This window comes from Halyomorpha halys, unplaced genomic scaffold (genome assembly GCF_000696795.3).
Source record: "Halyomorpha halys isolate HHAL.00 unplaced genomic scaffold, Hhal_1.1 Scaffold1533.1, whole genome shotgun sequence".
Taxonomy (NCBI): Eukaryota; Metazoa; Arthropoda; class Insecta; order Hemiptera; family Pentatomidae; genus Halyomorpha; species Halyomorpha halys.
In genome coordinates this window covers 164,043-173,446 of record NW_027109790.1, presented here as the reverse complement: position 1 = coordinate 173,446, position 9,404 = coordinate 164,043, and positions in this window count along the sequence as shown.

Genomic DNA, 9,404 nt, shown 5'->3' with positions numbered 1-9,404 from the left:
AAAATTTTTGAGGTTTCATTATAAAAATGTTTAAAAAACCTATTTTTCAAAATTTTTGAGGTTTCATTATAAAAATGTTTAAAAAAACTATTTTTCAGAACCAGGGAAAATTTAATAGAGCAAATTTTTGGATTTGTCAGCCAACTTTTTTAATTTGGTGAAACTATGAATTTTGTGCACTTGATGTTCGTTAAAATCCACACTACTGTATTATCTATGTGGATAGAAACGTAGTTTAAAGTAGTTATTTAGATTCCAAATAATATTCTCGTTAAAAGAAACAAGTTTTTCGGACAAAACGAAACAAGTGTTGTATCCTCTTTTTATGGGTATGGTTAAAAATTACTATATCATAATTATTCTTTTTTTTTTTTTTAGAATATTAATCTACTTGTTCAGTTGTATATTGGGCTCATTTCAAAGTTGATTAGAATACACATAAGTTAGTTCTTATCAAGAAATCTAATTGAAATATAAAAATTGTATACGATTGGAAAGAGCAGCTCAAGAGGAATGCAATGATACCTTTAAAGGTAAAAAATAAAAAATCAAGTTATTGGAGCGCAACGATGGCGCTAGTACATTTGCGACCAAGCCTATGCAAGTGAACAATGCAATCGCTTCTGCATCAACGCCAGGGTGTAAAAGAATCGATTGTGCAAGCGGTTGGAGATTACGAAGACCATTCGTTTGCCCTTCTTCATACTCAGAGAATTTTATCTCTGTTGAATAAAAACTCCACCAACACTAGAAAATATCAGTATAGATTTAACGTATACCAGAAAACCCGATTTATTCCAGTCTGTTACATCATAGACCTATCATCAGGGGCGTTTCTGCAACAACATATTTGGGTAGAGAGAGAGAGAGGGGCTTAAAATAAATTTTCTCAAAGAATTTTGACCGAATATCACTTATTGGAGGTCTGAAGATTATTTCCTATGTCTTAAAATATTAGAATCTAGGAATCGAATAAAAAAGAAAATAGGTTCATTCTTTGCTCAAAAACTACCTGGTTGATGTTTTTGAGATTTGGCACCTAAGTCACAGGTCACCCAAGGATGATCCTCAGAACTCGTAATTATCATCCGCCTTTTCGTTTCAAAACGATGGCCGATAAAATGTTTTATACCGCCATAACTCGGTAAATTATAAACGTGTTTTAGAATCACTTTTTCGAAAACATAAAAAAAATGATGATAATAATAATACTAATAAATAAAAAAAAAATAATAAAACAAAAAGACGGTTATGGTTGCGGTCAAATAGGATAAAAATAGTTGTCAACTATTTATTATCCAATGTTTCGCCACACTTACGTAATTTTTACTCTTATCATTGTTTATTTTATACCTTAATTTACCTTTTTGTATCTTATTTTATTATTTCAAAATATTCTTAGCTATTTTTGTATTTTTTTAGCCTTGATGAAGCCCTACAAAGTGGAGCGAAACGTCGAATAATTTAGTTATAAATAGTTTAAAACTATTTTTATTCTATTTGACCGCAACCCTGACTATTTTCTTCATATTTGAAATTATACGGTCAATTAGCTATATATATAATAAAAAATTATTTCTCGAACCACAGAACCGATTTTGTTGAAAATTACCTGAACTCTTCTCTATTAAGTCCTTTATTTTTTTTTAAAAGTAAAATAAAATACACAGAAAAGCCGAAAAAGCCGGAAGTTATGGAGAAAATATAATAATAATTGAAAACAACCCAGAAATTATACAACCAAAAAAAAACAAACCGTTATTATAAGTAACTAAATGATTTTAAAGGTATTAGTATTAGAGTGCTACCAATGGGTAGTTTCTCTACACGTCTATATCACTCCATTTTTAACTGAGATCAAATATACTAAATGTATTATAATGTACAGTTGTAAATAGCAATAAATCAATAAAATATATTAGTGAACCTTTACTCATACCTCTTTCTTTTTCATGCAAACCGGTACACTTTTTAGACTGGTTTTGTAATAACCTGAAAAGCATACATCATTCAAAAATATTCGAATACGCGCCAAATATCAGATAATTTTTAGAACCCTAAACGTTAAGAAAAATTATGAGAAGCGATAGGGATATATGGATAATGTATATATTTTATTATTTGTTATTAACTGATATAATGAAATAAACAATTAAAATATTAAAACATTTTGTACTAATTCTTTAATTTTTGATCTGTCTACTATTATTAAAACAATCAAAATGTTTTCCAGAACTAAGAGATAAAAATTATTCAAATTAAATACATTAATTTGAATAGATTAATTAAATTATATATAATTTAATAAACAAATACACACATATATACATACATACTGAATATAGGCAAGGATAAAACGTGGCAACATTAAAGCAAGCGCCATTTGTCACTACTGGAAGAGGGGAAGCAGGCACGTCAGGAAATATACATGTTAACAACTGCCACCAATATCGCACCATATCAAACAGGAAATTGTTTTTGCATCTTCGCTTCAACGATTCGTAACTGTTGCCGATATCGGACAGAGTTAGGAGTAAGTTATTGCGACAGGATTTGTACTCTGATATTCGCTGAAAAAAGTTATAAAGCAATCGAAAAATGCCAAAATTAAGAACATATCATTCACGTATGTGTAAAGTTTATTGACTTTCATGTAAGCATGTCAATATCCAATAAAAACTGTCAATAGTTTTTAATTTTTTTTTTCACATAGGTCTTAATAAAATATAGTAAAATTATGAGTTATTAAAACATCGCATTAGGAAGTAGATATCTAGCTTATATAAAAACAACTGCATCTGTGTACAGTTAGATAATTATGGGAATATTCCAGGCTTCTATGTCCATGTTTTTATGCACAGGTTTATTCAAAGGCAGGATGTAAAAATACTCATGAGTCTTGGACGGATACACTCTCTCTATTTACATTTTTTTTTTTTTAAGACTATTGATGTAAGAGGTGACGGATGTTAAAAATAAATGTGTAACCCCAAAAAATCATTTGTTTCGACAACTCAAATCACGTGTAATTTTTCTAACCTATCATTCAATTTGTGCATGACGAAATCTTAGCTGATTTTGATAGTACTGTTCTGCATAGAAAATAACCCTCAATTCCGAATTTAAACTCATTTGATCGAAAGGATTAATTTAAAATTAAATAATTAACAAATTATATTCAAGTGTCTACCAATGACTGGATATATGGAAGGTGAAATATGAAACAATAAAACATTTCGAGGATATCTAGTGGAATATTTAAGACATCAATAATAAAACTTGTATATAAACTAATTTATAATAATTTTTGTTGAATTTAAATTAATGTATTTATTTTTATTTTTTTTTAAATTAATGTATTTATTTATGTTTAACGTTAAGAAATGGTATAAGAATACACACTTTTTTATTCTGAATTATCCCTAAAACCTCTGAAAAAAAAAATAGTAATATTCAGAGAAAAGTAAACAATATTATAAATTAAGTGAATTTATATTATGGAATTGATAGTTATATGTACGAATTATGTGTCATGTAGTTTTCATAAATGAAAAACATTTTATCAGATAAATTAATTTATAAAAAAAAAATTCTTACTAATAAGCCAAATAATATTTAAACATTAATATGAAAGAAAAACGTAGCATCCTAAATGAAACATTGACAGTAAAATTTACCTCCATCGCTTCTGCAGACTTTCGATACAGTTCAACAGTATTATTTTAGGAGTAAATACGATTCTGAAAACTGCAAAAATTTTATGCCGATTTTTACGAAACTGCAAAAATACAAAATCTTTATTTTGATGTTAATCCAAAATTCTACTAACAAAAGTACAACATTCAAGCCGTCTAAATAAATCTTTAAGAAGTTAAAAAGCGTTATTATATCTTTGAATAACAATCGTCATACGCCTTTCTATTATGACCTTAGAATGAATAATTCCATCAACAAAAGATTGTTCACTGATTCATTTTATTCCAAGTAAATATTTAATGTATAATTTCCTAGTTATTCCTTTAAGGAAAACAAGGCGAAGGTAAAGAACTGAGTCATGCCGATGATCTATATTATTTTTTGTTTTTTGTTTCTGAATTGCTTTACACGAAGTCTTATAATCGTTCCTTAATAGTCCATTTTTTTATTCGTGTTTTTAAACGCCATAATATTAGAAATCAACCAAAGAACTCCGGAGAGAGAGAGTTCTGAACAATTTACCGTGACCATTCAAAAAGAAAGTGAGGGGGGAAATGGGAACCGCAACACGGAACGGAAAACGCCATCGGCGGCGTAATTTGAAAATAATGGCGACAAAGTAATAAAAAGTAATTTAAAAAATATATAACTATATGACTCCTTCAACGTTATATTTTAATTATAGAAGTAAGTACTCAATCATACCATATATACATATTAAATAAAAATTAATAAAGTAAATAAATATATAATTAATTAAATACAAATTAAAATGATTAATAATAATATATTGACATCTTAAACAAACATAGATGGATGAATTAGTTAAATAATAGCAAAATAAGAAAACAACTAAATTAAATATTTAAATCATCTTGAACATAATTATTTTAAAATCAGTTGTGATTAATTAAAAATATTTAAAATTAATATACTACATGCATATTATTAAATTTTTCAAGGAGGTTTTCGAATAAATTTTTAAAATATAAAGAAATTTAGGTTTCTTCCGTTAGATCATTAATTTCATGCTGTTCTGTGACGTTTCGGGACCTACGAACATTCTTTTAATTTTATTTTTAATGTTTAAACAATTTACAAATTGTTTAAAATTATTGGATGAGTTCTTAGAATAATATTCTATATTATTAATCACTTAAAACTCTCATTATTACTTAATAATCACAATTAATTTAATAACATATATTATACGTTCAAAGGCCAAAAAAATAGTAGCACTCAATTTATCAATAATGATATAAAATTTATCGGGTATTAATTATTTATAAATATCCATTATTTATATGTCACAAATGAAACAAAAAGAGATATATACAGGCAAATTAAATAAGGGCATTTATATTAATCGAATCAATATTACGAAATGACATATATTATAAAATAAAGATTTAAAAAGGGCTCACAATTTGATACAAAAATTCATTATACAAACAGAATTATTTATAAAAATGTTTTAACCATGCAAAAAGATAATTCAGTGCCAGATTTTTTTATATCTCACAAAAAAAAAAAAACTAAATATATTATTAAAATACTGTTTTTCATCGATCCTATTCGCCGGAATTATTTTATTCATTAATTAAAAACAAACTCTCATTTAATTACCTTATTTTAATTTTAATAATTAATTATATAAAAATGTATCAATATATTCTGAACTTCATATTAACTTAGAAGTTTCGGCCGATCTGGCAGTTTTTAAGGATATCCATTGATTCACAACTTTAATTACATTCTTATACATAAAAACAGTTTTGATTTTGAAAATATAATGGCTTTACACGAATAAAATTATACCTTCATAAGAAAAATACTGGAAGCTATTTATATATCAGAAAATATTAATGGATACATCATACTGAAATTTCATGTCAAATTAATTTGTGATCAAAATGGTTGTATATAAGATAAATAATTTATAATGTAATATGGTAGTTTAGATTAATTATTTTTTATATGCTTGTTTGAGAGTGGTTTAGTTTATTATCAATTAAAAATAATTTTGATCCTTTTTTTTCCTCTCAACTTTTATTCTTTAAAATTTCTCCAACGTTTCGGCCCTCAGGCCATTCTCAAGGATACCACCTACAAAAAGTTTTTTTTTATTTTTACACTATTTCCTTCAATACACACTGATTTCTTTGGCCCTCCCTACCTTCAGTATTGATGTCATTTGTTTTTTAAATCTTAAAATTGCAGGCTAATTGCCCTTGTCACATCTTTAAAATAAATTAATCATTAAAATAATATCATAAAATTTTGTTTTTAAATAGATTTCTTACTTACATTAATTTTTTTAAAAATTTATATTTTAGATTTAAAACTTTTTTACAAAACACTTTCCTTCCTTCTCTTACATTTACAACTTAAAAACAGAACCTAGCTTCAACAGGTTAGGACTCTGTTATCACCTTATCATATAACAATAATTTTTTATCATTAATTTACATTTTCAATACAATTTAATTAACATTCATTTTTAATTATTTTGCTTATAACACAATATTTTTTTTATTATATTTAAAAACCATAATTAAAGAATAAAAGTTGAGAGGAAAAAAAAGATCAAAATTGTTTTTAATTGATAATAAATGGTAGTTTAATACAAAAATAAATAAGAAAATATACTAAAATAGAATTTTAAATATAATCAACATTGCTACATGCCAAATCTGGTTTGTGAGATAGGTTAAACAATGTACTGCTGATAAGTTATTTGATGATAACAGTGTAGATACTTTCCCTTATTTAATCATATTTTATAGGTAAAATTACGAGGTTTTATTCAACTCGGGTAGAATAGCCTGAAACCTTTTAATGACTTCTGCTGAAGCTGTGACATTAAAATTAATTTAGGGGTTATTTATGATTCATAATGTTTTATATATATATATATATTTTTTAATAATAATGCAATTAAACTTTTAAATTAATAGGTATCCTCGAGAATGGCCAGATTGTCATTTAAAGTGAATAAATAAGTTGAGACTAAATGAAAACTTTTTATTAAAATTAATAAATCAAACCAGTCTCGAACAAGAAATATTTCAATAAATGTTTATAATTATTATGTTATCATGGTGATAGATTGTTCCGTTAGTGTGTCAAACTGGTGGGACGGGTATTGCACATCTCATAGGAACGCGTGTATCAACAACTCAAACAAACAGGATGTTTAGTTCAAACAAATCTAATATTGTAAATAATATTACGGTAATTTTAAACCTTTGAAAATCACTTACAGATTCAATTCCTTACGTTAAAGTGGCCAGCATCACAGCTCAGTAACATGATTTTCCTTTTATACTAAGTCAGTCAAAATAACCGTAGAATGTAATTAATAAATTACACAGATTTCAAATTTGAATAATAGTTTAAGATTTTTGTACAGATACCGCTTTCTAAAAATTATTAAAATAAAATCTATATCTTCACAACCCATGAACGGTTACTTTGTAAGGTGATATGGTAATAATCACGCTCGACTGTCAGATTTTTATCCAATTAAGGGTACCCAATTTATGAGGCTGGGTGGACCTCAGGATGGCTCCAGAACCCACAGGGTTGACTCACGGCACAGTGTACCAGAAAATAATTTTCTGCAAAGCCGGATTCGAACCCTTCTAAAAATTATGCGAAGATATGTTCGAAACAAATTTTTTGATATTTTTTTTAGATAAAAATTATTGTGGCATGGAAATAGAAAGGACTTGTATGTATGAGCTGAAAAACTAGTTTTCAGAAAAACGAAAAAAAAAAACAGGTAGCTGGTTATTTTGTTTTCTGAAATAATGAAATGTTGTAATTTTGTTCTAAAATTATGAAACTTACATACAGTTATAGAAACTACACCGTTGAAGATAGGAACTTCCTGAGACTACCAGTGGATTGACGCTGGTTTCTTTATCGTTATCCAATCAAAATTTCATTTTTCGTATTTATGGTACTTGCATCCCTTTCCATTTCCATGAAGGCCAGAAACTTTGGCACAAGTAAAATTAATTTTATTTATTGGTGTTCTCCACTGACTGCTCTCCTACCATCTTTTCCTCATATCCCCGGTCAAGAACTAACGCATCATAAATATTACATACTAGATATTAAGTTTCAATATTATGATTAAAATACTTTCATTCATCTTTATTACTTAGTTTCTTAATTAATTACTAAACTGAATTAATACTCAGTTTAACCCTTGTGGTTAAGATACTTTGAAGAAATTAGAAGAGTATATAAATAATTCTTAAGAAACTTTGTCATTTATCTAGACATTGTAATAGCCTCATCAAGAAGAGAAATTCTGTCTTAGATTCATAAATATGAAACGACGCTATGTAAATTGTATTCATGAACCTTAAAATTCTCCCCCTATCCCCCTCCCCCCGACTTAAACCATGTTCCATTTTCCCCCATCTTAAACGAAGGGTCAGAAGGTAGCGTTTGTATGCAAAGTTTTAAAATGGTTATTAAATTTAAAATAAAAAATTAGTATGATTGTATTTAAATGTAATTACCATTTTTTTTTAATCTATATAATATTAGTGTCAGTAATAAAAGAAAAGAAATTAAAAAAAAAAAAAAAGAAACTGCTCTACATTTTAAATTAACTTTTATTCTTTCCTGTATGGTATATAAATTTGTAATAGTTTTCAAATTTTAATTTTCTAATGAATACTAATTTTTTTTAAAAATATTTTAGTCATTTCGATATTCCTATTTTATCAAAGATTTTCTATGAATCTGAAATGATAATCAAATAATTTTCTTTGACATAACTGAAAAAAATAAAAATAAATAATGGCTTCAAAAAAAGTTAAATTCAGATATAAACAAAAGCGAATCCCGGAGCTCAATGAAATCTTGTATAAAATAAAACTAAGTACTAAATAATAAAATAATGTTATAACAACATATTAAAAAAATCTTCTCAGGTTTCAAACGTTCGTACATCCTTCTATATCTTGATGAACATAAACTATGCAGAGGCAATGCAAGATGTTATCATCCCTCCTACGCTGAGGTCATTGGCAAGGAAAACACCGAGAACTACATTCACCTAGGGTCACCTAACTTTCACTGTCTCTATAAGGCTACGGTATAAATTGACTTGGGTGTGTTTGAGAATATTCTTATTTCTTATTTTATCCACTCCAGTGCCATTTTATTTATAATTGGAGAAGTTTGTCGGGGGGTGCGGTCAGCAAAGAACAACATAAATAAACAAAACCATATTTATTTATTTTATGCCGACGTTTCGACCTGAGTTTCAGGTCTTCATCAGGGGTTGTGGCGTAGAAGGTAGGCTAGTAACTGTAACATTTTATTTATAGTTTTAATAAACGAAAAATAAACGATTATAAAAAAAAAAATTGAAATTAGGATGCAGGAACACGGATAACATTTTAGTAATTTGTTAATCAATACAATTTACGAAGGTATTTCAACCACTTTCCATTTATGTACTAAATATTGTAACTCGCATAAAATGTAGTGGATTTCAAAAACAAAACATTTCATCATTCACTTTAATTGCAATCAAAACTAGAAATTTTAATAATCTGAGTGGCAAACAAAGAAAATCCAGGTGAATAATTAAATCTATTGTAACTTACAATTTTTTATGTAATTATCTCAAGCATTATGTAACGGAATCACTTAAACCATGTTCCATTTTCCCCCATCTTAAA